The 27,643-nt window shown below is 48.3% G+C and overlaps 1 long non-coding RNA gene across 2 annotated transcripts; it reads left to right on the forward strand.

Moving 5' to 3' along the window:
* The first annotated feature begins 370 nt into the window (after nucleotides 1-370).
* Nucleotides 371-9,313, forward strand: LOC106036597 (uncharacterized). Of its 2 annotated transcripts, none has more exons than XR_001207414.3 (3): nucleotides 371-1,702; nucleotides 2,301-2,424; nucleotides 8,604-9,313. It is a non-coding gene; the product is annotated as an uncharacterized lncRNA (long non-coding RNA). The 2 variants fall into 2 exon arrangements; XR_010829995.1 differs by lacking the exon at nucleotides 8,604-9,313 and adding an exon at nucleotides 5,092-5,237.
* The last annotated feature ends 18,330 nt before the right edge of the window (nucleotides 9,314-27,643 follow it).

The raw sequence follows: 27,643 nt of genomic DNA on the forward strand, positions 1-27,643 counted from the left end.
TGGGACCGTGTAAGGGAAGGAAGGCCTGATTTTTAGTCTTTAATGGCAGCTGCAAAGGTGTCCCTGTTGTGCGTGGGCTGCTCTGGCGTTGGAACCCCCTCACTCCAGCGGCAGTGGTGCCTTATTCCTTATTCTCTCCTGCCCCTTGAAGGCATGGCCATGACTGCGTTTCCCATGGCCTAATTGCGTGGAATAATTTCAGTGAGCTGGAAGATGAAAGGGCTGAGGGCAAGATGCAGTTTGCAGGCTCCTGTGTTGGCAGGGTGGTCTTTCCACTTGAAAATGGCTGCTTCTAGTTGTAACACGGCGTCAGTTCAGGTTGGAGTGCTTGTCTGCTCGTCCCTACCCTCAGGCCGATGTTGTCAGAAACTAAAGGTGTTGGAAGGAGGTCGCAGCACCAAGAAATGGCCACGCGCTGCTTTCTGCACCAGGTTGTTTGCCCGCTAAGGAAAGCTGAATGGATGGGGCAGGTTGGTCAGCCAGCTAGATCCATAGCAGTGGTGCCCCCTGCAAGTTTGTTTTTCTCTGTGGGCAATACAAAGATGATTAATTAAAACACAGTGACCCTTTCAATTAGAGCTTCCAAAGCACTTGCCAGGCATTAAGCACAGTAGTGCTATATGAGACAGACAGCATGTTATTGTCCCCAATTTGCAGATGAGAAAACCCCAGTTCAGCAAAATAATCTGATTTAAAAGCCAGAGCTCAAATCCTTGTCCTATGCACAGGATGGAAACATTTCTTCTCAGTTCTGCAGGACCAAGTTTTTACTTCATGGACTTTGGGGATCAGTGTCCCCGATAACACCTGCAAACAAAATTCTGGTTCAGAATGTGCACTAGAAGAAAATGAGTTACGTTGTCCTCAGACTTGCTTCACCTTTTTGAATAATTTTCCAATAACTTGTGATGAGGCACCTGTAATTACTGTGCCAGTTTAATTTAGAGTAGGTATTTACCAATCAAATTATATCTGACACAGTACTTGAAGGGATGGAAGTTATCTTAAAAAAAAAAAAAAACAGTGTGCATCAGTAATATTCCAGAAATCAATGTTGTTTAGCAAGCCATATTGACCTTCTTAGAAGCTGAGATTTTTTTTAATTACACCTCTGAAATAAGATTAAAACCTTTCATTATACATTGAGAATTGCCTTAAAATAAATAAATAAGAAGCACCTAGGCATTTCTTATTGATTTAAAAGTATCTCGAGTCTCATAATACCAGTCTTTCAGTCCAAACAAATCACAATGAAAAATAAATAGCTGAAAAACCTTCCTCTCTTATTTTCTGCATCGGGGGGAAGTTAAGCTTTGACATATATTTTGCAAATGCTTTATTAATGTTACCTTCACTGGCTTTTTTTGCGTTTCTGCTTTTGGTGTGCCAGCAGTTAATTCTACCTTTAAGCTCGTGTGGCCTCTGTGGAGATGGTTAATAAATGTTGGTATTTTGGCACCTGAAACTATGCAGCAAGTAATGCTGCTCTGTTAGTGCCAGTGCCAACATCTGTTGCTCATGAATCATTGCTCGTAGTTAGAATGCATAACTGAGGATTTGTTTAAATAAAAAACGCTATTAGCAGCGGGATAAAAGAATATAAAAAGAAGGTTTTGGCTCCACTGGGAAGAAGGATGGTTCACGTGCCAAAACGTGCCCCGAGCATCTGCGAAAGCCCACCTTACATGGAGCCGAGGCACACGTAAGTATGTCGGGAGGAGACAGGCGTGAAAAAAAAACACATGTTTTTGGGGAGATCCAGCTGGATTGCAGATTGTCTCTCTGGTTGTCATCTGCTTTGGACCAACCTGGCTTTTTAGGCTATGTCTGTTCTGGAGGACCAGAGAGGGTCATTGCTGGGACATCCCTGGCTGTCCTGAGGCAGTTTGTAGCTGGGGTGTAAGGCACAGCATCCCCTCCTGTGTGCTGGGTGCTGTGGTCGGTGGGTCTGCAAACATGAGAGAGGTGAAGTTCAAGTAAGCCACGGGGAGTCATGGAAAATATTCAAGTATTCAGTGTGCGTTTGACAAGTACTTGGAGAAGTGGGATTTTTTTGCTTAATGTGTTATTTCAAAATGGCTTTTTCCCACTTAAATATTGACTTTGCATCAGTTATCTGACACTGATTTTGAAACACTGTGAACAGGTGAAAGGAGAAGAAGAGCAATATGGGAAAAAAAATGATTGAGTGAGGTGAGAGAGGTGAAGCCACCGCTGCAGGGTTGTGGGACTGGGGCAGTGAGGCATCATCAGGGAGACATTGCCAGGATGGTATTAATGTTTCTCCTTTTCTCTTGCAGCACCAAGTGTTTCCCACCTGTTTGGTACCTCAGTTGGGAATTTGTGTGTCAGCATGTGCCTGGGGCATGGTGAAGAGCAGGGATGGACAAAGCAGTGTCCCATTGCTGCTCCTTGTGAGCCAGGGTAAGAAAAATAGGTAGGGAAATGGGGGGGATGCAGCTCTCCTGGCTGCTGGGGGATGCTTCCTGCAGTCCCAGGGAGGCTTTCACATGCTACCTCCGATATCAAACCATAATGCACCCGACACGATGGCTTAATTAAGTCTGTAAGGCTGACGTCTTCAAAATGTGGCATATGCCCTTACCCTAGTTTGTCCTGGCAAACACCTGGTTAGCGTTACATAGATTGGAGATTTACAGGGCCGGTTCTTGGTCTCAACTTACATGCAAAAGCTCTGCATGTGCTTCAAGCACTCCCTTACTCCTCCACAAAACGAAGTTACTGCCTGCACTACAGCTGCTCGTGGTGTTATGCGGGGGAGTGAGGGGTAGAGCGGATGTACAGGAGGATGCAGCAGGAGGAGAAATCCTGTGATAGCCGCAGAGGGGATGAGGTGCTTGTGCTGTATTTTGAATTATGTTTACACATGTTATAATAGGAATACTTTATACTTGAGACTAGCCCATTTTGATAGCTGCGCATTTTGATAGCTGTGAATATCTCTGATCGCACTCTGTTCCTCCAGCTTTCCCAGCCCCTGCCCAGCAGCTTCTCAGGTGAGGCAGAGCAGCTCCAGCTTTGCTCTGCTCTTCTTTAACCTTTTTCCCCCTTCTTTCATGTGATGTGGTGTCACCAAAAAGGTAGCGTGCGTGCCAGTGTATTGCCTGCTGCCAGTGTTCAAGAGGGTGAAGATGCCCTGCTGATCCGAGCCGGCAGAGTGAGTGTTAGTCCTTTCTTCTGGATAAAATCCCATCCTCTTGAGGACCAAAGGAGGAAAGGGGGAAACCCTTTGCTCCCTACCACAACAAGGCAAAAGCAGGGCAGATTAAAGCAGCTAAAGATTGACTTTGAAGATCCCTCATCTTGATTCATAGCTGTTTTTATGAGCTGCGTCAGTTCATTTCTTCACCTTTTAAGCTTTGCTTCCCACTTCTGCATCTCGATGTAGTGGAAAATGTCTCTGAAATGGCTTTTTGCATGCACACGTACAATTGAGGTCGTAAAAGTGAGCTCGAAGTCCTGAGCCAGGGCTATTCCCTTGAGTGCTGGTGGCTCTGAGGTCGCTGTGCCATGACAGGCTCTGCCAGCCAGGGAGGTGGCAGGAGGGTAACGCCAGCACTGTGCAGTGGCATCTCAGATACATGAGGAGCAGGAATGAAAATCCTCAGTTATTAAAAATGCTTATCTTGTGAGAAGGAGGCTTTGAGGTCCTTGACCCGAAAGCTGTGCAGAAATCATTTCTCATGTTGTGAACTTACCTCGGGGCCACGTTGCCTGGTTGATGTCCCCAGAAGAAAATGAGACAGCATGATGTTTTCTTCTCTGGGCTTTTCACGACAGCACATTGGGAGACACGGTGCTAGCACTACACAGAGCTTTCCCTTAGGATCTCTCAGAGGATGCTGAGCTTTATTCTCTCTTTGCATTTCAGTTGTGCATTTGCTGATCAAAGCACTGTCTCTTGCTTTAGGAGAAGCACACCTGATGGCAAAACTCAGCCCCAATTCAAGGTGCTAAGTATTTGGCAGCATCTCACCCCACAGACTGGAGGCTCCTTGCAGCTGGGGTAATATTGGGGTTTGTATTCAGGGAAGTGTCGCATAATGGAGTCCTGCTCCTCAGGGCTTAGAGACACAGAGATAATGCAAATAAAGCTAATAATGAGTAATTAGCAATCACTGCAAGAAATGCCGCTGCCGTTTTATGGTACCATCAGGAAAGGCAATGAGAAATGAATCATTGCAAGGGGGGGATACCACTATTTTCAGGCTCTGCCAGGCAGCCTGTGGCTCTTTTACAGCCCGGCGCATCCTGCACTGCGCTCGCAGCACCAGGGCTTGTCCCCGAGCAGAGGCTGCTCTTACAAGTGCAGGTCCCTCGTCTCCTGCTTCTTGGTGGGTGAAGTTAGGCACCCGCACTCCCCTGGCCTGCCCAGAGGAACACACAGAGTTGCTGGCTGTTTTTAAGCACTCTTCAGTGAACCCAATGCAATATTCATACCCCAGCCGGCACGGTCTGGTCTGGGGAAGCACTGGGGCCTGGGATGTTGGCCGAGATGCACAGCTCATTGCATGGGCAAAGCTGGGCTGCAGAGGAGCCAGTGCTGCCTCTGGCGCTGGCCTGGGGCTGTGGAATGAGTTTACACGGGAGCAGCAGCCCCCTGGACATCCCACCTCTGCTCCCTGGACACAGCATGGGTCTTTGGCTCACCTCTGCCGTAAGCACAGAGCCACATTGGTGTGGAAACGAGCACAAAGCTGCCAAAATACATCCCAGGAGGAACAGGTGAGTGCCAACTGTTAGCGACAAATGCTGCTGATATTATCCTGACCTTAATGTAAGGTATCCTTAGCCTTATGTAAGCTCACAACCAGTTTTTATCCCACATTTGTTTTGCCATTATGCAAGTTTGCCCAAGAGCTTTTGGTGACGTAGGCGATTTTGGTAATTTTAGCTTTTCAGGCAGGTGGGGGGGGAGGGGTGCACTTGCATCTCTTTCTCGGGACGTAGGGATGCCTTTGTCTTCAGACATTGAGCAGCGGTCACGGTGGTCACCTGTACATTTCCACCCTTGTAAGTATGTGTCTTCTCATTGTTTCTCTCCATTGTCACAAATGCCTCTGCCTCCAGCCCTGTACCTCTCCTGTTGCTCTGCAAGTGCTGTAGCAACTCGTTCCGATCCTCCTCTTGCTCCTGCCGGTGTCACTGTGTTGATTGCTGGAGACAACGCCCAAGTCTTCTGCTGCAGATCAGCATGAACTAAGACCAAAGACTTGAACGCCAAGACACTGAACACAGCTTTTCGAGACCGATGGGTTGTCTGGCCTCATGTCTTACCTACAGCCATCAAGTCAGCCATGGTGTTTGGTGGTTTCTCTCCCATTTTGACATCCACCTTTGTTTCTTGCTGCCCAAATGAACTGCTCAGCACTCGAGCATGATTTGGGGCAGTAGTTGGGGTAGAAAGAGTTGGGTCTTGTAAGAAGCCTGACTTACAGGCAGAAGCAGTTTCAGATGGGCTGCACTAGCACCAGAAAACCCTTTTGCTTTGCTGGTGAAGGAAAATGGTTCAGAGAAGTCGACATTTTTCTGAGAAAACACATCTTAAAGAAATTGCATATTGGGTGGAGACATTAAAAAGCCACATAAAATCTGCAAACAGCTGTAGGATTTTTAAGAACCTCACAATATGGTGTTTTTGTCCCAAGCAGGAGCCCCTGTCGGTGTGAAAGGGGGGCAAATAATTTAATTATCTCTGAGTAATTTTCCTGTCTTCCATTTCATACTTCCGAAGACGCAGGGGGATGTGAGTGCATGTGCGTGTTTGCAGTTATGTTTTGTTCTGGTGATTTAATTTAAGCAGAACTAAAACTCAAATTGAAATTAGTGTGAAAATGTAGTAGCATTGTAGAGACAGTCCTGAAGGGAAGAAAAAAAAATCCTTTCCGTGTTGCTAGCTTCAACAGGGAATTTCCTTTTGTGTTCTGAGCTAATCTTCTTTATAGTATGCCTCCATTGTTAAACATTTAAGGACCTAGGCTGCAAAGAATTGATTAAAAATCTTGGCAATTGCTGTGTGCCATTAAACTTCATTTTTGCTGTAACGTACTTTGCTAATTTGCTATGATGTGTTTGATTTAGTAGTTCATTTAGCCATTGCCAGCAGCATTAGAGGAAAAGGTAAATTTTCAGCTTGTTGACTGGTTTAATAATTTGATTTAGTCTTTCCTCTTTGACGAGTTTACACCAATGACATTAAGAGCTATAACAGTTACTCAGTCGATACCTGAGTTTCCCATGCACTAAGAAATTCTTCAGGCTACCGTGGGGTCAGGGCTTATTTGTGACCGAGGCTTTCTGAACAAACAAATGTTGCAGCAGGCTAGCCAGTTCCTCTATTTATTTATTTTTAAGCTCTGGACTCTTGTAAGCTACTTTGCAGAAACAATCACATGGACTAGGTCCATATTAATTACTTCATTTTCCATATTGGCCTTTAGAGCATATGATCAGCCTTTGAGTGAGTTGCAGAGGCGAGGGTTTAAAGCTTAGCGTTCCTCAAGAGAGAGGGAGACCCAGGGGAGCACGCACTTACTGCAGACAAGGAGTGGGGGAAAAGGACCTTTTCTCAGAGAGGCTCTATTAGGTGAACACAGATGGAAAGTGTCTCTTTGCCTAAAAGTAAAAATAATTTTGTTTCCAGTCTTTTGGAGTTCACTTAGCATGAATATTAAAGCGATCAGGTTCGGGAAGGAGAAAATTTCAATGCTCAAATATTTATGAATTTTAAATTTGCAGCTGGAAGTGCTCCTAGTAGACTTCTTTTTCTCTTTCTTCCAAAGAAGTGGCCAGAAACTGCTGTATGTGTGCATTTGTAACTGCTTTACTGAAGCCTAATGGTTTGTAGGTATTTTATGCCACAGTTATTCGACTGTTACAAGCAAAGTAGGCAAATGATAACCCAGCACAGGCAAAAGACACCAGATTGCTCTGGATCGAAGGGCACGGTTTAATGAATCACAGTAGGATTCAGTGTGTCTTGCTACTACAGGGACAGCCCTGGTGTCATTTTATTTTCTGCCGAGGATGTTGTTAGTGCCTATATACTGTTTGTCGGTGATAGCTGCTGAGCCTATTGCATAGCTACGTATTTTCCTGCTTAGTAGTGATTATACCATGAACAGTCGAAAAGCGCCGGGCAATAAATGCAATGGAGTCGGTGTGGGGGAATACTAAGAGCTGGATCTAATTTAGGCATCTAAGTTGCAATGTGAAGTACCTGTTGGAGAGACACCATGGAGCTTTGAAGGTACGTAGCAGGAGAACCTAATGTATGTGTTTAATCCAAAGATGACAGGCTGTCTCTCTGAGGTCCATATTTCTCTTCATTGACTGCCTAGGAAACTAAAGCATTGCATCTCTATGCCAAAGGAGGTTTTTCTCCACTGATATGGCACTTCTTGTCACTGGCCCTCCTGCTTGCTGCTATATCTGGCTGGAAGGCCATGTGAACAGTTTTCAGAAATGAACAAATCAGGCTCCGCTGAAATTCCTTGTTGGCCAGCTGCTCTGGAGACATCCCCATCCAGGGCAGGGGCAGAGGAGCTGCTCCCAGAGAGGCTGGGGTCTGTCTGGAGTCTCTGCAAGCAGCTCACTTTGTTAGAGAAGATTCATGAAGTTTTCCAGAGCTGGAAAAGCTGTTGAGAAGAAAACCAGGAAGACAACACAAACTTATTCTAGCTGCTGTTACTTGAGATTTCTCCCATGGCTTCTGTTAGCTATGGGCACTGCAGCATCCCGCACTACCAATCTCCATGACCACACGACCTGCTGAAGAGACAAACCCTGTCTGTGGGCTCTTCATTTCCATTTATACTTCGTAATTCAGTTGCTTCTTCAGAACTGTTGCCATGTTTCAGATGTACCTTTATTATCTCCTGGTTCAGGTGCTCACCTCCTGGTGGAGCTTCTCTTTTGCGTCTGAGGTTCCACAAGATTTTGAGAGGGCATCTCTGGGCACACGTGAGTAGTCCCTTCGCTAGCCGTGGGGGATCCGGATGGCCCCGGGCCTGTGCGCATGCACGTACATTATCACACACCGCTGAGCAGATGCCCGAAGAGCATCACCTGGCGGTTTTACCCTCCTGGAAAGCAGGGCTTGCAGCAGGCTTGTTATCGCAAGCACAACCTGCTGCTGCATGCAGCCTGCTGTGGAAGGTGTTATGAAAAAACATTATTTACACAGTGTTTTGCCAGCCTCTCAATTCAAGCTATGTTATGGTGTTTCCAAATACCGTGAATATAATATATTATTAATATCTGTTAGTGACTTGGCTCACAAGTGCCTGAGGTTCCCCATTTGTAGGATTTAGGGCATTCTGCCACCACCCATTGAAAAGCTCTGAGACACGGAGTCCTTTCCAGAGCTGTTCTCTCAGGCTCTCCAGGAGAATTACAAAATTATTACTGCATTGATGGCTCCTGGGCCACATATTCTTTTTTTTTTTTTTTTTTCCTCTAGCGCAGTAAAGCCTGGGAAACCATTTTCTTTAACACTTCATCGAGTCTCCCTGACATTTTCTTTAGTGCAATGTAATTATTATGGCTGCATGTGTTCATCTGATATTCATTCTTTCCCGTAGCTGCTCTACACCTTGATGTTCATCCACACATAGTCACCGTGATCTTACGACGATTGGGCACGTGCGTGGGAACAATGGCTTTGTGCATTCGGTTGCTCACCAGCTTTTTTCAGGAGGTGAAGCCTGAAAGCACTTTCAGATACACTTGAAAGCTGAACAGGGTCCTCTATTTCCAGTCTGTGAGGGAGGGCATGACAGTCTTTTACGAACAAGCTGGGAGCAAACAAACGATGAGTGAGATGCCGATGTGCATCGGTGTTACAAATTGCATGCTTCACCTGCCATCAAACGGAAAGCCAAAGCAGCCAAACCAGAAGAGATGGGAGCTCAGGGTGTTCTGCCTCCACTGAATCCAGCCCATCCATGTTCTCACTTGACACTGAGTTACAGGGTGAAGGAATACATACCGCTGCTGTAAGACTCGTGCTAGAAAGGATGCTTTCTGCAGACTACTTTTTTCCGAGAAGTCCCTTGGCTTATTTTAAGTTGAGAAAAGCTTTGGAAAAAGCAGTGGCTCCACTTCACAGCCTCAGAGCTGGCCTCTTTCCAGCCAGTACTCAAAGAGCACCCTTAGCACTGCTGATGGCCTCGGTGCAGGCAGAGGGCACAGATTCAATGGTGCCATCTCTGAGCCGTCACTTACATGAAAAACCAGGCTGGAAAACATCCCAGATTTTGCATCTGTTCTTCTAACAGAGCTGATGGGCTGAAGGAGGAGAAAGCGTGGCAGAGAAATGTCATCCACTCCCTAGAAAACCGTGGCTAGCTCACCCCGCAAAAGCCTGGTTTCCACCAACTTAAGGTCACCAAAAATGGAGCGTCCGTGTCTCCTGCACCTTCCAGGGTTGTACCATTCATTCTTACACAGAGAAAAGCTTGGAAACATCACACAAGTAAATCCTGAAAGTCAGAAACCCTGTGGAAACCCTAGTCCCTGTTATCTTTTGGTTGTTCTTTTTTTCTTTTTTTTTTTTTAAAAAAAAAAAACTTCTTACTCTTCATAGCTAATCTTATGATGGTTTAAAAATCTGATGGGTTTGTCTGTGTGTTTGGCGCTGGCAATATCCCATTGGACATAATGTGAAAGTGACCCACGTAGAGCTGGTCAGTCTTTTCTTCTGCAGAAAATATTAACGAAAAATCAAACTGTAAAAATGCTCTAACTTCTTTTCAAATAAAATTTCCATGGAGAGTACTGAACCTTCATCCAAACTCAAGGCACCACTTTTCCTGACACACAAAGTTTTTTCATAAACGGAGAACACCCTTCTGGAAACCAGGTGAACCCATACCGTGTTCCAGCATATTTCATCTGAACAGAAAAAATGAGCTTATCTCACACTGACCTTGGGGAAATAAGGACATTTCTCAGGAGAATCTGGAAACTCCCTCTCCAAAGATTTTTTAAAATGGGTTATCTGTTTTTCAAGGTTGTCTGTTAAATTCATATTCCTTGACACCTTACTTGCAGCTCAGTGTTGGAGAAGGTTCATGGGAGCATAGAAGGGGGCAACGGCAACAGCAGATCATCTCTGAAGAAAAGGGGAATGAGGCCAGATGTCCAGGAGAACAAGGAGCAGCACCGAGTGCCTCAAACACTGGCGCAATGAGCTTGCTCACACCTTTTTTCTTGGGCTGCCAATATGTGCGGCCTTTGGCGGAGTGCCCTTGGAGCCCAGCCGGACCTCGCTCCAGTCCCATCTGTCTGCAGAGGATGCTGCTGCAGCCACTGCCGCGTGTTCAGGGTTGTGTTTCTCTCCTAGTTTCCCCAACGAGCCGCCACCGTTGCTATGGCAGTTCTGTAGCTTACTAATAAGGGAAGAGGAATGGTTAATTCGGGGAAAAAGGAAACATAAAATATTTACGGCGGACTTTTTGTTTTGTTATTGCTAGTGGTTTTTTTTTTTTTTTTTTTTTCTAATTAGAAGTGGCAAAAAGAATGCCCAGTTTGCAAAAACACAGGTTGGATTTCTGATTCAGGACTTTTGCTTTATGCAATCAATTCCTAATTGTAACCCACCCCCCTCAAGGAAACCCGACACCCAAAAAGAACAACAGAGGGGATCAGCTGAAGCCAAATTTACATGATGTTTTTCATTACGTAACCGTAAAATGCTCCTAGTGAAAGGGTTTATTGATCACCCAATAATGAAGGAACAAGACTAAGCTTCCAAAAACGCAGCACCCAATCTATATGGACTGATAGACATAATTGATTCCTTTCAGCGTGGAGGTGTTAACACAGGAAAAGATTAGGTTATCGGAGAGGAGCAGCCTGAATGTTTGGATTGGTACTCAATAAATGCTTTGTATGGTACCAGCACTTAGAGGGGGCTGGTTCATATTTTCCGTCTTATCTGTCAACAGCTGTGCATAATCCGCCACGGGTGGATCGATACAAGCCAAAGGTATTGCATTACAGGGTGGTAATTCCTCAGAAAAGAGAGCATGCATTTAGGCTCCTTTGATAGTATTGATGTCAGTGGGCAAGCTAAAAGCTGGTAATTATCCCTCCCTCAAAAATTGATTATTTAAAAGTTCCCATGGATTGGCCACGTGTGGAGCACAGCCCACTCAGAGGCCAGCTGCAGAGGAGCGGGCACCGAGCACAGTCCCCGTGCACCCACGTGCCCCGTCTCACCAAGGCCCCTCACATCGTGTATCCATGTGGGGGAAGGCTCACCCCGCACTCTGCAGCACCTAGCACCAAGGGGTTTTGGCGGTGTGACTGGCATCCTCCAGGCTCTCAGCCTCTGGACCGAGTGCAGCAGGGCCTCGTAGAGGAGGTGGTTTTGAGGCTTGGCATCTCTTGCACTGGGTCCTTTTGTGGTGAAACACCATCACCGTGGTTTTGCCATGACCCAAGTGAGTGCTTCAGCCCCCAAAAGGATGACACATCAACCCGGATGCCTGCTGCAGGGCAGAGGAAAGGCAAGTGGCATTATTTGCATGCTGACGCTGAACCATCTGTCTGAATGTGACCCTTTGTGATGATTCAGATCAGCGAAAACAAACCAGAAGTGAATTCTGATCCTGCTCCCCCTCAAATCCTCACCGAGTTACCTCTGCCAGCATCTTGGATCCCCTGCCAAAGCAAGCAGGGCACCACGAGCAGGGGTAGATGGGACTTGACAGAGGTCAAGCGCACTCACGTTGGTCCACCCCTTGTTTTTTCAGGCTTTTCTCAAACATATCTTGTCTGTGTGCAGTCCCACATGAGGAGTGGTGTAATCTGCTGGCTCACTCGGGAACTGCAGAGTGCCGTAGCGTAACGCACAGAGTTCACTGCTCAGTTACAGTTATCGTGTACCGAAGGGGAATCACATCTGATCGAGTGTGTTTATTGTACGCCATGAGATTTTTTTTTTGGTAAGACTTGCATTCCCCCCACCCCCCACCACCACGAAGATCCCTTTCTCAGCAGTGACTGTAAAACATAATGAAATGCCAGTAAAGCCAGTGCCTAGATTTTTCAACCTGGGGCTCCCAACCAGATGAGAGTGAGAGCATCCCAAGTCAGAGAGCCATCAAAGAAAGGGCAGCAAAAATGCTGGTGCCAAGCACATGCCAAAACCTTGCCCAGCAATGCCCGGGGACAGAAACATGCAATCTGGAGAGAGGTGAGCCAAGCGAGCTGTGCCATTGGAGAGGAGAAGGGTCTAAAAAACCCACCCATTTCTGCAAGATGCGCACACAAGCGCAGCGTCCCAGACGGAGCAATCCTGGCTTCTTGCTCCCAGCCAGGGGCAAGGAAACTCCGGGAGCTGTGCCAGCAGCCGGGGGCTGTGTAATTAGAGCCGAGCTGGCCGTGCCGAGCACAGCGGTGCCTGGCAGCCCCGCAGCACGGCTGTGCTGTGCGCTTCCAGCCCCAGGCTGGGATCCCTGCTGGCAGGCGGCTTCCTCCTCCGTCAGCTCCTGTGGGCTCTTCTGTGCCTGGTGCATCCGAAATCAGCTGCTCCTGCAGATTAGGAGCTGGGGAGACATCAGGTGAGGGTTTGCAGTAATAGGTTGTTGGCACCACACGTTTTTTATCCAGCTTTCTGCGCTGTTACTCTGCAAGCTGGTTAGTGTAATTAAAGGTGCCCGGCATGGGCTTCCCACTGCATGCACTGAGTGCTGTGTCTAGGTCTTTCAGCAGGCTACCTCCTAATTGCTCTAAGTTAATCTGCGTGCCTGCCTGCTCTTTTTCCTTTGGGAATGATGGGTTTCTGCCACCTCCCCTGTCTCCATGTCCCTCTGCGGAGAGCCAGGGCACCGTCAGACTTTCGCCTGCTGTCCTGTGCAGCCAGCCTTGTGCAGAGATGGAGATGGAGAAGCCACGAGAAAGTTTGCCCAGAGCGGCAGGGGATTTTAACACGTGAATCTTCCGAAGGAGTTGTGAGGTACCCAAACACCAATCTGTCTGTGTAGCCACATGAATGAAAAGCCTCACTCACCCTGGCTATGTGCGTTTGGTGATTTAATGCACACAACAGAGCGAGTGCCCGCCCTGAGGTTGGAGCCATCCTGTGCGCTTTGCCCTGACTTTTCTTTCTGAAGATGTGCTCGTAGCCATATTTATGTGTTAAGTCCCCCTGAAGAAGAACAGAGCTGTCGCCTTTCTGTTGCCAAACGCCAGGAAGAGCCTTTAGCTCCTCAAAACCTAATAGCCAATATGCTGCTATCATTGTGCTCCCCTTCCTTGCTCGACAGCACGTTAAACAGATGTCGCAGCTTGCACCAGTGAGACAACACAGATAAGCAGCAACTGTCTGGAGTTTAACAAAATGGAGAGAGGAGGAAAAAGAAACCACAGAGCCAGTCAAAATTTGATTACCAGGCCGTGATGAGGATGCCTGCCCTCTGAAAAGCAAAACGAGCTGAAGCCTCAGAGGCCCCAGGTTCATTTCTGCTCACCGAGAGTTGCGTGCCCACAGGAGCAGCTGCCCCTCCGGTGCATGGTCATGCCTGCGCGTCCCTCCTAGAAGCATGGGGTACAGACGTGTCTCCAGGCTCTCCACCACCTTCTGACTGCCTTTCCCTTAGCCTCCTGCCCCAAAGCCCACCGTGCCTTTGATTCATGCCATGTCTGTGAGCAGCCAAAGAAGCGGAGCTGGTCTGAACATGCATCAGGTGAGGGCTTTACAGCCAGCAACTGCTCCTCCGAGTGCTGGGTCTTGAATTTAAGCTGTGAAGCAAGCTGGACCATGGCTCACCTTACGCCCGAGGAACTCACCTTCCTGTTGTATTTGGGTTGATACCTAGACTCAAATCCAGGGTGCGAGTGACAGCACCAGCCTGTTAAACTGCAGCAAAGAGCCTCCTGTAGCAGTGCTGCTGGGTTAGTGCCTCTTCTGGGGAAATCAGGATGCGTACCGGTCATGCTCAGAACTTGGCACAGGCCTCCTCTGCCCCTGGTCTTTGCCCAGAGGATCCCAAAACACCAACTGTAACAAAAGGAGACAATGGAGGAATGAATGAAGTGTATGATCAGGTTGCACCCTTGGCTATCACGGAGGTGCTGCTTAGGGGTTCGTGGCTTGACGCAGGATGCCGTGACTGTGTCCTGACTGAGAGTTTGGGGACAAGAAGCAGTGAAGCTATCGTACAGGGGGTCAAATTTGCCCTGGAGTTGCATTTCAATTAGCACTTAATGTTTCTGGGACGTCATCTGTCATGATGAGACACTAGCTCAAATTCTTCCAAGTGGCTTCAGGTGACCAGGCTGTAGCCATGCTCCGGAAGACAAAAACAATACGTTTTTGCCTAGGGGAAGGGGAAAAAAAAAAAAATGCTTCCTGGAAAATAGCTTCAATTTAAGGACTTCTGCGTTCAGGTGGGGTTTTGCCAGGAGAGTGAGGTTGTGCTGGAAGCCGTGTCCTCCTTCATTTTGCCCTTGCGTCCCTATAATATAAATTCCCAGGTGGTCTAGCGTATGCTTTTTCCTGAAGCCATAATGGGTGGTGGCACTGCTTACAGGCCATTGCCATCTCTCGTAAGACCTTTGCTGGTTCTTCTGCCATCTAGGCAACAGCGTACGGTTATGCCTCAGGGCTGCTTTGCCCAGCCCACAGGCCCACACTAGCCAAGCAGTTTGACTACATACCTTTGCTTACTCTGAAATTTCTTTTTCAGCCTAATTTAGACTGATGGCCCGAGTAACGAGCTTTCTCAGAAAGCTCTGAGAAGCTCTGGGAGCGATGTCAGCGTGAGGGGGAGAGAGCACAAAGAAGGTACATACCACGGGCAATCTGAGAGCAAGAAGTGACAGGGCTCTGCCTCTTTATAATGAAGAAAATGTTAATTAAAATCCTGGTAAGCCTAGAAAGAGCCGTTTCCAAAATTAAGTACCTATTTTGTCATATAATAAGGGACATGAAGCAATATTTTGCAAAGCCTGTAGAGCTGTTTCAGCGCCTGCTTGCTGCATTTGCGACAGTCTCTTTTTGACAACCAATTCCTCTAATTCTTCCGTAAACGAGGGAGCTTTTTTGCCATTTTTTTTGCTGCTGCTGCTGCTGGGCTGCCATTACTTTCACGTATCCTGGGGTGAGGGAGACGATGGCTCAGGTTTGTCAGTGCAGCAGTGGCAGAGCCTAAGGTGGCCATGCTGCAGCCTATTTGTGCTCTGTAACGCTTCGGAGCCTCGTGCGCTGAATGAATCAAGCCAGAATAATAATGCCACATCTCGCAATTCATTCTCATCAGTTTTAATGAAGATAAAGGGGTTCACTTTATGAATCCACTTGGGCTTAACAAATTAAACATGCTGCTGAAAGGGTACATGTGCACAGAATATCTGTCCTTATAATGTTCATTTGGACGGACGAAGTTAACTAACCTTATTCCATATATTTTTGTTTGGCTCTTGCGGCCTCCAGAAGGCCTTGCAGCTCAGCACTCAGCTCCGATCTTGTTCCCTGCTCGTTAAACACGTTGTTCCATTTTCATTTTAGTGCCACGCCTGGTGATTTAGCAGCGGTTTGCGTTGAAAAAGCTACTTCATGTGTCCAAGGAAACCTCCCCTGTTTTCTGCAGCAGCTGCCGAATTGGTCCCGGCCACGGGCAGCTCTCCAGCTCATCCACGAAGCCTCATTTCTCAGCCCCATGTCTGCAGACCCACCATGAAAGTAACTTGCGGTTACTTTTGTTATAAAGAGCCAATCCAGTTGTCCTGAAAACACAAAACAATATATGCAAACATCAAAAAGGAGAGGGGAGAATACCGAGTCCAGAAAAAGGAGCTTTCCTGCCTGCTGTTGTGTTTTCCTTGCAGCTTCATTGCTGAGGAAAGATAAGCACAGTATGTGGTATTATCGGTCGCTCTGAACCTCGGTCAACTTGTACCAGCATCTGCCTGTTCAAAATATTCCATGCTTTGTTTTTGGTCACGGACTCACAGCAGTTGTTAGGAAGAATCCTGGCTTGGCAGATGGCCTTGGCCAGGAGGCAAAGAGGGAGGAGGAAGGAGAAGAGGCGCAGGCAGGGCATCAGCAAGAACACGAGCGTCCAGGTGTTTGGGCGATTTAGTGGGGCTGTCCGGCAGCACCAGTGCCTTTCTCCCTCAGGGTCAGGATCGTGCTCTGACACAGTTGTTCTTGTGGGGTGACGGCCCTGGGCGGCGTGTCCCCGGGGTGGCGGAGGTGTGTGTGGTCATTATGTGTTGTAGGGACTCACAGCTGTGGAAGACCTCTGTGGTTTTTTCTAGGGGCCGAGGCCAAGCACGCGCCGAGAGCGGTGGCACGGCACGAGCACAGGTGCCCCAGGTCTGCCTTCCCCAAACCACTTCACACGCTATCCACAGGGAGCGTGTACAACACTGATCAACTTCAAGTATCAAATCGGATTCAGCAGTGCTGACCCACCCCAACTTACACCCTTCATCCTCCGCCCGCAGAGCGCGGGCAGATTTGTGTGGCCACAGCACTGGAGGCAACAGTGTTAAAGACAGTAGATCATAAAGGAGCAACTCGACCAAAAGTTAAAGTACTTATTAGCCTAGCAGTTATTTAGCTCAGCGGTTTTCTTCGTGGAAGGAGGCAAAGATTTCGAGACCATTATTTAAGAAAACCTGTCTGCAACTTTTAAGCAGCAACGTTTGAGAAGAGACGATGGTGATTATTTCTGAAGTGTCTGTAATAATGATTTCCCACCAGTCATCCGCTTGTAAGGAAGAACAAAATGTTCATCCTTTATTGTCGCCACTCTTGTCTTTCCAGCGATAAAATGCCTTTTTTTTTTTTTTTTTTTTTGGTCTGGTGAAAAGCCTTCATCAGCAGGAATTCCTCATTAACCTGATAAGACAGCTGTCCCTTTGCTGAGCCATTTCAGATGTCCCCCCCAGCTTCTGAGACCGCGTCAGTCTCAAGCTCGTGCCACAGCATTTCATCTTGCAGGCAGCGCCATCCAATTTGGGAATCACACAATACGAAATAGCGAATCATAATAACAACAAAAAAACCTGAAGCCCCCCAAAAGCCCCAGGCGGCTGTGCCCGGTGGGGTTAATCGCAGAGCCTATCATCCTGGCCGATATTGTGCCTCCCTTTTCATTTCCCTTTGCCTGGCAACATCTCTGAAGGTACATCAGAAAATACGGCACGGCTGTTCGCATGCTGCGCTCCGGTTATCTTTGATTTGCTTAACCATCGTTGACCTTTTGATGCCTCGTAGCTGTGTCCAAATAGATTTTGCCTGGCGAACCGCTATGGGAAGGAGTCAGCACGTGCGGCCCCCTCCAATGTCTCCGAGCCGGGATGGAGGCACTGTTATTGCCCTCCGTGGGGTGATCGCGCATTAAAAACCCTCTTCCACCATCTCATTTATTACCTGAAATCGCATTGCACAGAAACATTAGAAGACCCAGCATCCTCCAAGATAGGCTCATTTTAATGATTAACCGAGGAACTGTTAAATTTTACTTCAGTGCTCCGCTGTCATTATGGAATTAGTATTAACGGCCATGTACCGCGAGAGCTGTAATGAGGCTGGCTGGAAGTGACAGTGCCAGGGAGCTGAAGTTCTATAAATATGAGCTTAGCATGTATCATTAAAATAAGGAAGAAAAAATAGGGAAAAAACCCTCAAGAGTCTCACTTTGTTGCCAAATTGCGCTCAGGTCCCTGGAATGCGAAGCGCAATAGCTTTATCTCCCCCCTTCTCCTCCTCCCTCTGTCTCTCCTGCTCTCTCTAGTTGCTTTTAATTAAACCTGGATAAAATTAGCGGACAGAAAATCAACACTTGTAAAAATGTCTCATTACAGAATGATGGCAGGATGGCATCCTGAAAGCTCCAGCAGCTTCTAGACCGGCCATAAAGCCTGCAGTGACTCCAGGCTTCTCCCGGTCCCCCTGCCCCGTGGACACTTTGGTGAAGGAGAGAGGCATGTAGGTAATAAACCCAAGGCTTTTGGCGTTGCCCCTTCCCCTCTCCCAGCCATGCATTGGCACCTTCGTTTACTACCAGTCGGTCTGTTTTGCTGCTGTCCTGATGCCCTCATTCCCTCTGGTCTGCTCGCTTTGTAGAAAATCAGCCCAAACTCACCACATTGCCCCGTGGACTTGGACCAGCTGCAGTCGTGCCCCTCGCTTAGGTGGCACTTCCTATAGCACACGAGATGCCAGCTCCCTTTGGTCTCCGTCGGCGCCACACTTTGTACCACTTTTCTGTGGCCCTTGACTTAATAGCTGTCTGCTTCCCACCGGCTCCCCACCCCCTTTCGAACACCTTCCTGACTGTATCCTTTGCTTCAAAGCATTCCAGTCCTCCAGTGAATAGCCTGGCACTCTTTGAAGATCTAAGCTCCCGCTTCATCACTTGTTTTGGCTGTTTTTGCTTTTCTGTCATGAGCATCTGATCCACCCACCGGAGCTTCCTATTCTCTGACAACCATTTATGCCTCATTATCTCCTTGATGGTTTCATTTTTCACTCTGTCTTCTCTACTTGATCTTCCCAATCTTTTCCAAACATTTGTTTTCAAAGTTATTTCAACTTTCTCCGTTTTTTTTCATGTGCTGATGTCTCACGTCCTTACAGCCCCTTCGGGACAATGCTCCCTTTGCCAGTCCTCCCTCCGCTCGTGGATAGCCTGCCTCCTGGTACCTGATGTCCTGAGGAACTCCCAGCAGTGCCCGAGGCACCAGAGAGCAGAGCAAGTCACCCGCTGGGCAAATTAATCAGCTGGGAATGGTGTTTTCTTGGTCAGTCCCAGTCCTCTTCAGCCGAGAGGAAGAGCACTCTCTGAAAGGCAGAGGATCTGAAATAGAGGCTCCTCCAGTAAGAGGAGGTATCGCAGGGCTTTTTTCTTCTCTCTCCAATTCCTTTCCCCTGCTAGATGCCTGCACGCAGTCCCTGTTGTTACTGTCAGGTTTTAACACCCTCAGGGGCTTGGCGTGCGAGCCTGCCCACCTCCTCTGCAGAATTTCTCTTTATCTCTTGTCCTGCAGGTTTGGGGTTATCTTAAATGCTGGAATTGTTTATCACTGACCTTGAACAGCAGCTCTTACACCATAAAAAGCCTGCCATTCCTTCCTGCAACCTCACTTAAATTTCATTTTTTTCCTTTGGCCGTAGAATAGTGCGAACACCTGCGCTGCCTACCCTGGAAGCATTTTCATTTAAGCCCTCTTCCTTCCGCAAGGCGCAGCCCGTGTCCTGATCAGTTGCCCACTGGAGATGCTTACGCCACGTGCTCTCTTTCCTAACCTCCCTCTCCAGCACGTCTCGCAACCACATCTGATCCTGTTTTAAGCTATTCTTTTCAGCAGAAAACATGGGATGGGACTTAAGCTCCAAAAGTTTGGTCAAGTTGTCTTTTGCCTCTCTTCTTTGCAGACAGCGAAGAGATCTCTGCGGCTTCGATAGTGCATGCTGAAGAAGACGTTTCCTGAGATGTCCCCAAGCTCGTAGGATACGCCACTGTGCATGCTTTAAAGCAGATTTCCAGAGATTTCCTTGGGTACCCCCCATTCACCGAGGCACCAAGGGGAGAGTTGGGGTGCTGGTCAAAACAAACTGTGAACAAACCACAGCTCCAAACAATGTACGCAGAATGCAGACATGTTAAGCGTAGAGGCCGTATCTGTGGGTGAGCTCAGCGAAATGAATTGTCTGAAGGGCTTTTCGTTGCCAGCAGTTACAAACCCAGCAAGAAAAAAGGAGAGAAAGTGACTTGTCTTCATAGCTCATCTCTAAAGAAGAAAACAATGCCAAAACAGTTAACCTGGTGGCTTCCAGCCTGACCTTAAACCTTTGGGCTACATCACATTGCACACAAGAAATTAATGTTAAAAAAAATGTTTGGTTGTTGTTGTTGTTGTTGTTTCTCTGACAGCTGGAAGCTATGATGTCCTCCTTCTTTAAAGTTACATCAGAAAGCAGCTGTTTACCATGCTGGGGATTTGCTTGGACCCAGCCACGGTGCAGGCACTGGTTTGCATTTGGTCGGCACAAGGTTTTGTCCCTTCTCCCTGGTTGTCCTCGTGCCAGCACAAGGCATTTGTGAACTTTTCTCTATATATCCTCCTCCTCATGTTCCTTGCTGTTAGAGGAATTTTTCTTGCACGGTAGCGTCTTGCTGCCATAATTTAAGCGGGCCTTTACATTTCTGTAGGCATTGCAAACTTTAAAACCAATCTCATGACAATCATTTATCTTAATAACCTGCTAACTTCATGGGGTATCGATCTGGTGCCGCATCCCCGTGAGGCCTCTTGCATGCGTATGTCCAAGCGGCGCCTCGCTCATCTCTTAAAATTGCGTTGGCGGGCTGGTGTAAAGGTGACACTGTTAAAATTGACTTAATAAAAACAAGATGAACTTTTAAATAAAGGAAACGAGAAGAAAGATAACACCATCCTACACTGTCAGGCCGCGCTCTTCCTTCTTGGGAACGTGGAGCATCTCAGTTTGCCCAAGTCTCCTACGCAGTTTGATGCACTGAGCTTGAGATAAGCTGCATTTTTTCATCTCTGTCCTCAAAAGCCAGTGCCTTTTCTTATTTTGGGGAGTGGGTGCAGTGATGGGTATTGGATACAGCTGAGCAGCTCTGCTTGCCTTCTGGCCCAGTAGCAGGGCTGTTTTATTTGATTTGTACCCTTTTCTGCCTGGCGGCATGGCCCTTTGCCTGTGGGTGCTTTGCTCCTTGTCCGAGGTGCACCTTGGCGCTCGTTAGTCTTTGAAGGGCTTCTCTGGCAAAGTGCGGCCATCACCACGCCATCCCCACGCTGCACAGCTCCTCACCACTCTGCTTTCATCTCAGGTCAGCTTCTTCAACCTGCGTGCCTCCCTGAATAGAAGTGTAATAGGCAAGACCTTGAGGATAGGGGCTTACCAGGCCAAAGGGCTGGATTTTACCTTTGGAAGTTTCACTTGCTTGCGCCCTGTGCTCCCCAGCTTGCAATAATCATAACAGTTGATAAAACTTGGAGATCTGTTTTTCGTTCCTTACACCTACAGGTCTCGAAGGGCAGCATGCTTACTCCAGGGGCTCGCTGCAGTCCTTGGGAACTTCCCCCCAACCCCCTCTTCCTGGTGTGATTTTGTTCCCCACTGCTCCCTGCCAGAAGCACTGTGGAATGTCCCACAGTGGTGTCCCATGTGCAATTTTTCAAACTCAGTAAGCTGCCTGTATTATTTCCAGTGAAGTCCAAAAACATCAGAATTCTCTTTATAAGCCAATAAATCTGTATTTTAGAGAAGTTTTATTTTAGGACCCGATCTGAAGGTTTTTTTTTTGAGTAGAAATGATGAAATGGTCTGCAGCAGGGAAATAAAGAAGCATGACTATTTGGTAAGGATTACCAAAGCAGGCAATGGAAAAAGGTAGCAGGATAACCATAAAGGAAGGTCCGAGCTCTTAAAGCATGCGAGGAGCAGGAATGCAGTGTATCGCTGGGGCTCCTGGAGAGCAGAGTAGAGGAAGTTAGTGACAAATGAGCCCTGGGCAAATGATCAGCTGCCAAATGCAGGAGGGTCCTGGGAAGCAGCTGTACATCCCGTCAGACTCCAGAAATCCATGGATCTCCTACAGGACACCCAGCCTCACCGATGTCAGGGGTTGCTTTGTCTTCGGTGTCTTTACAGAGCCCAGATTTCTTCTTTGGACTTTGGGTGGCACATGCCTGAGGCAGGTACTTTCTTGGCCAAATTTTTATCCTCACAGACCTCAGTAACCCACCTGGACAGAAACCTCATGGCTTGCTCTTTAGTGGGTGTACACTGGCTTGTACCCGTTCTGTCTCCAAAGGACCTGTCAACTCAGACCGGCCCGAGGATGGAAGACAGCATTCCTATCAACAGCAGATAAGATTGGATCAATATAATGGAGGCATGCTGGATCACCAGGTAGGTAGTGTGATGCTTCAACAGCTTTCTGAAGAACCAGAGGAGACAAGCTCTGGATTGATGTTGTCATAATAAGGTATGTGGTGAGGTCTTTGGGGGTCAAGGGAGCCCATCCACTCAAAACTCCTGCTGGGGAAGGCTCCACAAGCCTTTCACTGACATTTCAATTAGGCAAGTTTCCTTGTGTGGCAGGTTATTACAGGTTGTCCAAATTCGGGCAGTTAGTGGAAGGATCAGCAGTAAAATGGGAATCCTTTTTGAAGGCCATCAAAACTAGGGCCTACTTCACGATATTGTAAATGTGAACATAATTTTTCTTACTGCTCCATATTTGTTAAGATGGGGTTTCCATAGATCTTTGTGGTGTCTTGCATTTCAGCATGCTGATAGCTTCTCCTTTTCCTTGATGAAATATTTAGAAGGGTTTCTGAAGAACTCAAAAATTTGCTGGAACAAAGCTACGCATTCACGACGTTATCTCGGGGACCTTATCCAGAAGCACCAAGTCCAGAAGAGTCCGTCTGTTGCTTTTCAGATGCTCGGAAGTAGGCCTAGGAAGTCGTGCAGGATGCCTGCCAGTGCACGACAAAGTGATCATTTCTTCTCTGCACAGACAACACATGCAAGAGCTTTCTTCCAAACCAAGCAAATGGATCCAACCCGTCTTTCCTGTAGGCTTCTTAAACGTATCTCGCTTGCACTGTGCGCTCGGTTAGCAGCGAGGGCATCTGGTCTCTTCACTCCCCGCCTCCCCAGCCGTCAGCTGGGGAGCCGTCAGCTCCCTGAAGACGCTCGCTGGTGTGAGCAGAAGGGCTCTTAAAGAGGGTCTCCCTGGGGAAGTGCCATCCCACCGCTTGGCCTCCTCGCCTCCTCATTCTGCCACAGGCTCCCGAGCCAGGCGGTTAAGGACCGGCTTTGGCTGCAAACACAGGGCCTGGAAGTTAATGGGAATTGAGAGCGCATCCAATTTGCACCAGAGGGAGCCTCTGTAATTCATTTTGTTGGAAAGCGGCATCCAATCAGCGGCACACATATGGTGTAAGCATTCGAGAAGTGCGCAGCCTGGCAAGCAGAGCTGGGCCACACTCATCCAAGCTAGCAGCAAAGAGACCGGCCCATCTGCGAGCAAAGTCCTTGGCCTGGGGGTTGTTCTCCCCTTACCTTTCTTCGTTGTTTCTTTGTTTGGTTTGGTTTTGCCTTTTTTTCCTTCCTCTCTCGTTGTCATGTTTTTTAAAGGAAGTAACAGCATTTCAGCAAGACGGTGCAGACAGCGTGATCGGATTTATAGCATTTCCACTATCTGCTTCTCATTAATATTGATTTTTTGTGTATTTCATCTCTGACAGCAAACATGACTCTTACCAAAAAAAATCCTCTTTTCCGTTCCCAGCTTTTCAAGAATGGGAGATACGTGCCCGACTCACTCCGAGCAAAGCTCACACCGCTCCCCTGCGCAGCTAATTGCTGTTATCTCAGCATTGCTTTGCTGCCTGCCACTCCTAAACAACGGCTGCAAGTTTCTCACTGGAGTCTGCAGACTGAGGAAATAATTTCTCGAGACAGAATTGTATTTACTAACTTAAATCCTAACATCCCGCTTATTTTGCTACACTTCACGTCTTTGTGTAGCACCGGGGCATTAGGACACGCTCTGTAACTCGCGATAATGCGATTCCAGATTCTGGGGAAAAGAGCTGGAGGAAAGTTCTGAATGGTGAGTGGTTTCTCGAAGCCAGGAGGTGATTTATTTCCTAGCAGCAATCCCACATGGTCAGGCCAAGGATCCGGCTCTCCTCCCCAGCAGATTAAAGCAACCGACCTAAGGATAGATACAAGCGTTTGGGTCCATATTTTTTTTTCCCATCTGCTCTCTGCAGATCCGACACAGTTTGTGGCACCAAGGAGATGCCTCTCCCTCCAGAAGCATGGGTGATAAAAGCTCTCCTGAAAGCCAAAAGTGGCCGTTCCTGCATGGCTGCTGCAGGCTTTGGAGGCGTGAGGGCCATGCCCGCATGGTACCACGTCGGGACCCACTTTGGGGGTCGTTGGTGGCATTGTCTGTCTGGCCTGGGCGGAGGCAGGCGTATCTGGAGAAGTATGAGGAGTCAGAGCATAGCTCCCAAGCAGGTAAAGCCTGCCGCATTGAAATGGAAACCGTCTGTTAGTGACTGTTTAAGAATCCTCTTTGTTTCCATGAAGGCGACTTGCTCATCCCAAACAAAACAGAAGAATCACAAGGCAGCTGCAAGCAAGGGAGCCGCTCCTCAACTCACTCCATGAAACAAACAAACAAAACAAAAAAAAAAAAACACAAAACGCAAACCCAACAGCCTGCCCAAATGAGCCACATTGACCCAGGTCCCTTCGTGGGCCACCATGTGTCTGTAAGCTGGGGTGTCCTCCAGGGATGCTGTGTGCCCCTACTCTTCCCGGAGCGATGGGCTGTGTACCCTACAAAGCAGATTAACAGAAAACTAAATCTTGTATTGAGAGCTAATCTGCTGATTACAGCATATCTTTTCTTCCGCTATCAAAAAACACATTTAAGTGACATTCATGCATCTGCGTGTGGCCCAGAAGTCATAGCTAAATTTGGCCTCCATGCTTCATCAAGCTGATTTAGCATTTTGTGCATTGCCAAACCTCCCCAAATCGGAAGGGGGAGAGAGGAGGCCTGGAGGAGTTGGGGAAATTCTGGCAGGAGCACGCGGCAGCTCGGCACCTTCTCTGGGGCTGGGCGGGTGAAGGGTTTTGGAAAGGCGGAGTAAAGTTATCCGTAGTCTCTGGGAAGCATTGCCCACGTTTGCTGCTTCGCTTGTGGCTTGGTGCTTGAAATGGAAAGATTGATTGGTTTCAGAACACGTCGCAATCGATACAGCACATTTGAATGAATATTGCAGCTTTCCACTTAATTAGAGTTGACTCGGTTGTTCAGTATTTCAAATCAGTAAAAGGATTGTACCAGCGCCGTGATTCCCTAAGAACGGAAATATCACCTGATTTTCTGGTCTGTGCTTTGGTGGGTGCATAGGTCACCTCGTTTCTGCATTTGCTTACACTGTGTGATTGAGAGAATAACCTTTGGTGTTTTTGCAGCCTACGATGGAGCAGGAGTTGCCATTGAGCCAAGCTTGAACTGACAGCTGAGGCTGCAGCTGAAACCTTTATTTTTCTCACCGGGGCACAAAATGAGAACGAAGCAATGGCACAGAGCATTGCGACTGCGTGCTGGTGCTCGAGCACCAGAGGTCAGCCCACCTCCACCAGGTCTGTGAGCTGGCTTTCGGCTAAAAAAGCTGCAGATGAGACGAATCCGCACGAAGTGCCATCAGCAGTGACCCGAGCATGCTGAGGAGCCTCATGCACGCGCCCCTCACACACCGCAGCACAGTTTGTTTCCCATCGGGAGGTTGCTTCGGTGGATGCCTGGCCATTAGCTGCTGATCCTGGGGAACCACTTCGAAACAGGACGTGTGGCTGTGGCTGAAGGAGTCTTTTGTACAAAGAACGATAGATGGATGTGCATGTTCTTAAGTGTACACACACATCTCCATGGGCACTGGAGAAGCTTAGAAATATGTGTAAGGCTTAGGCACCCCCAGAGCCCCCTCCAGCACCCCGAGATACCATGTGAAATGGTGGTGTCAGCTCTCTGGGCCAACAGCTTTAGCTGGGCCCCAGAGAAGAAATGGGAAGGGAAGGGGAAATGGGAAAGTCCAAAAGAAAAAAAAAATCAGATTTTGCCCCTTTTGGTCTTGTTTTAATTGCTGACATTTCAAAATACGAAACACTCCAATTACCTCTCAGTGGCACGTTGGAGGTTTCGAGTGGCTCCTGTTGGTATTTAAATATGCATTAGGGTGGTGGGGGATCTAATTAGGGGATGGCTGATTGCAGCGATGCCGTCCCAAGAAGCGGCAATCTCTGGGAGAGCAGAACGGTCTGGGTAAAGTGGAGACAGAAGCTCGGTGCCAGAAAAGGGGGCATCATCATCTCCCGAGAAGAAAGAGATGAAATGAGATCCTCCCACATCTCAAAATGGGATTCTTTCACCCGCGGACTCTTAGGACCGGATCTGAGTGCGATGAGCGGCAGAGATGGGCAATGATGGGACCGTGGGGACTTCCAAGTCTTTCAAGCATCGTAACAGCTTGAAAATCCTATGAAGCTGTGAATGCTTTATCTTTTCTTTTCCTTGTGGCCAATTTGCACTTCCAACCAGCCTTTGCTAATAGCTTGTTTTTTTACGCTTGTCCTCTTCAGCCCTTCTTTTTCTGCCTCTCCGTTCCCCTCCCCAAGCCCTCTCCCCTGCCTGTTTCATCCACCTCTGCGTCCCCTGCCACACGCAGGGGCAGGGAGGAGTGAACGGGGCTCCTCTTAAGGGTACGGGTCACCCCAGTGGGATGGGACATCTCGCGCTGGCCCTCCAGGGACCGCCGTGTGAGGGGCTGGTTTCCCAGGTCCATGGACACCAAGGCTGTAGGAAATCACACAGGGTCAAATGAAGTTAAATTTCACGTAGCCCCAGCCCTCAAGGTCCACTCACCTTTCCCAAGCCCCCTGAGGAGCTGCCAGTGACAAACATGAGGCATTGAAGCACTGAGAAACCCCGCTCTGTTGGGAGGGCCTGAGCTTCTGGTGTATCCATGGGTGTATAACAGCTGCTGAGAGAGCAACAGAAATTGGGAAGAAATTTTCATGCCCAGAGCAGGCAGATAAATCGAGAAAGGGCACCTGACATTGTGAGGGAAGGACTCGGCAAAGCAGCCTGTTCTGCATGCAGCTCCTCCAGTGTTCAGTGAAAGCTTCCCAAAATCAACTCCCAGAGGAGTTTTCCCCACTCCATGGCCACCATCGCACACCAGGTGGAAACAAGGTCTGACCTCGCGGCGGTGGGACCCATATCAACGTGATGTTGATGTCCACTCGGCTCCTCAGGAGCCTTTCATGAGTGCCAGGCATAAGTGGTGGATATGGCTGTGGAAGTGGGACAAACTCCGGCTCTTGCTGTCTGCTGCCCCGAGGGGATCTGAGGGCTGCTTGGGGGCACCTGGCCTCCAAACCCCCTGCACCTCGCCAGAGGAGGCACAGCGCCCTGGGCTCCGGTGACACAGCAAAGGGATAGAGGCAGGAAATGAGGGACCCATGCGCTCCAAGGACACAGGCGTTTCATAAATTAATAGACAAATTAAAACAATCAAGCTACATTTCCTATCAGCTGCTGGCAGTAATGAAGTTTGATGCTAATGAAATCGGGCACCCCACTTTTTGTCTTGTTTCCTTTTTCCCCTCCCTGGCAGGGAAGCTGTGGGAAGGCACCAAGAGGGAAGCAGGGCTGAGTTAAACCCGTGCTCGGCTCACCTTCATGGTGCTGAGCGTCCCCCTCAGTGCGCAGGGTGAGTTTTGTGTTGTGTGGTTTTGCAGGTTTTTTTGGGAAGGTTTTAAATCAAGTTTTTTGTCATGGTGCTACCTGCCTCACCCCGACGCAGCTCAAACGTTGTAAACCAAGGAGCGCATCCTCCATGTCTGGTGCGAATTTGGGAAAACTGGGGGAAAAGTAGGCGTGTCTGGCCAGGGTGAGTGCCACATGGCAGCACCAGGCAGGGCCAGGAGCTCGACCAAGGTATCTGAAGTCAGTGGCGGATGGACGCCAGCAGAGGCGGGAGCCAGGGGGACATGTCCGCCTGCCGTTGTTAATCTCTGCTCCAGCAGGCC

This window comes from Anser cygnoides, chromosome 3, assembly GCF_040182565.1.
Source record: "Anser cygnoides isolate HZ-2024a breed goose chromosome 3, Taihu_goose_T2T_genome, whole genome shotgun sequence".
NCBI lineage: Eukaryota > Metazoa > Chordata > Aves > Anseriformes > Anatidae > Anser > Anser cygnoides.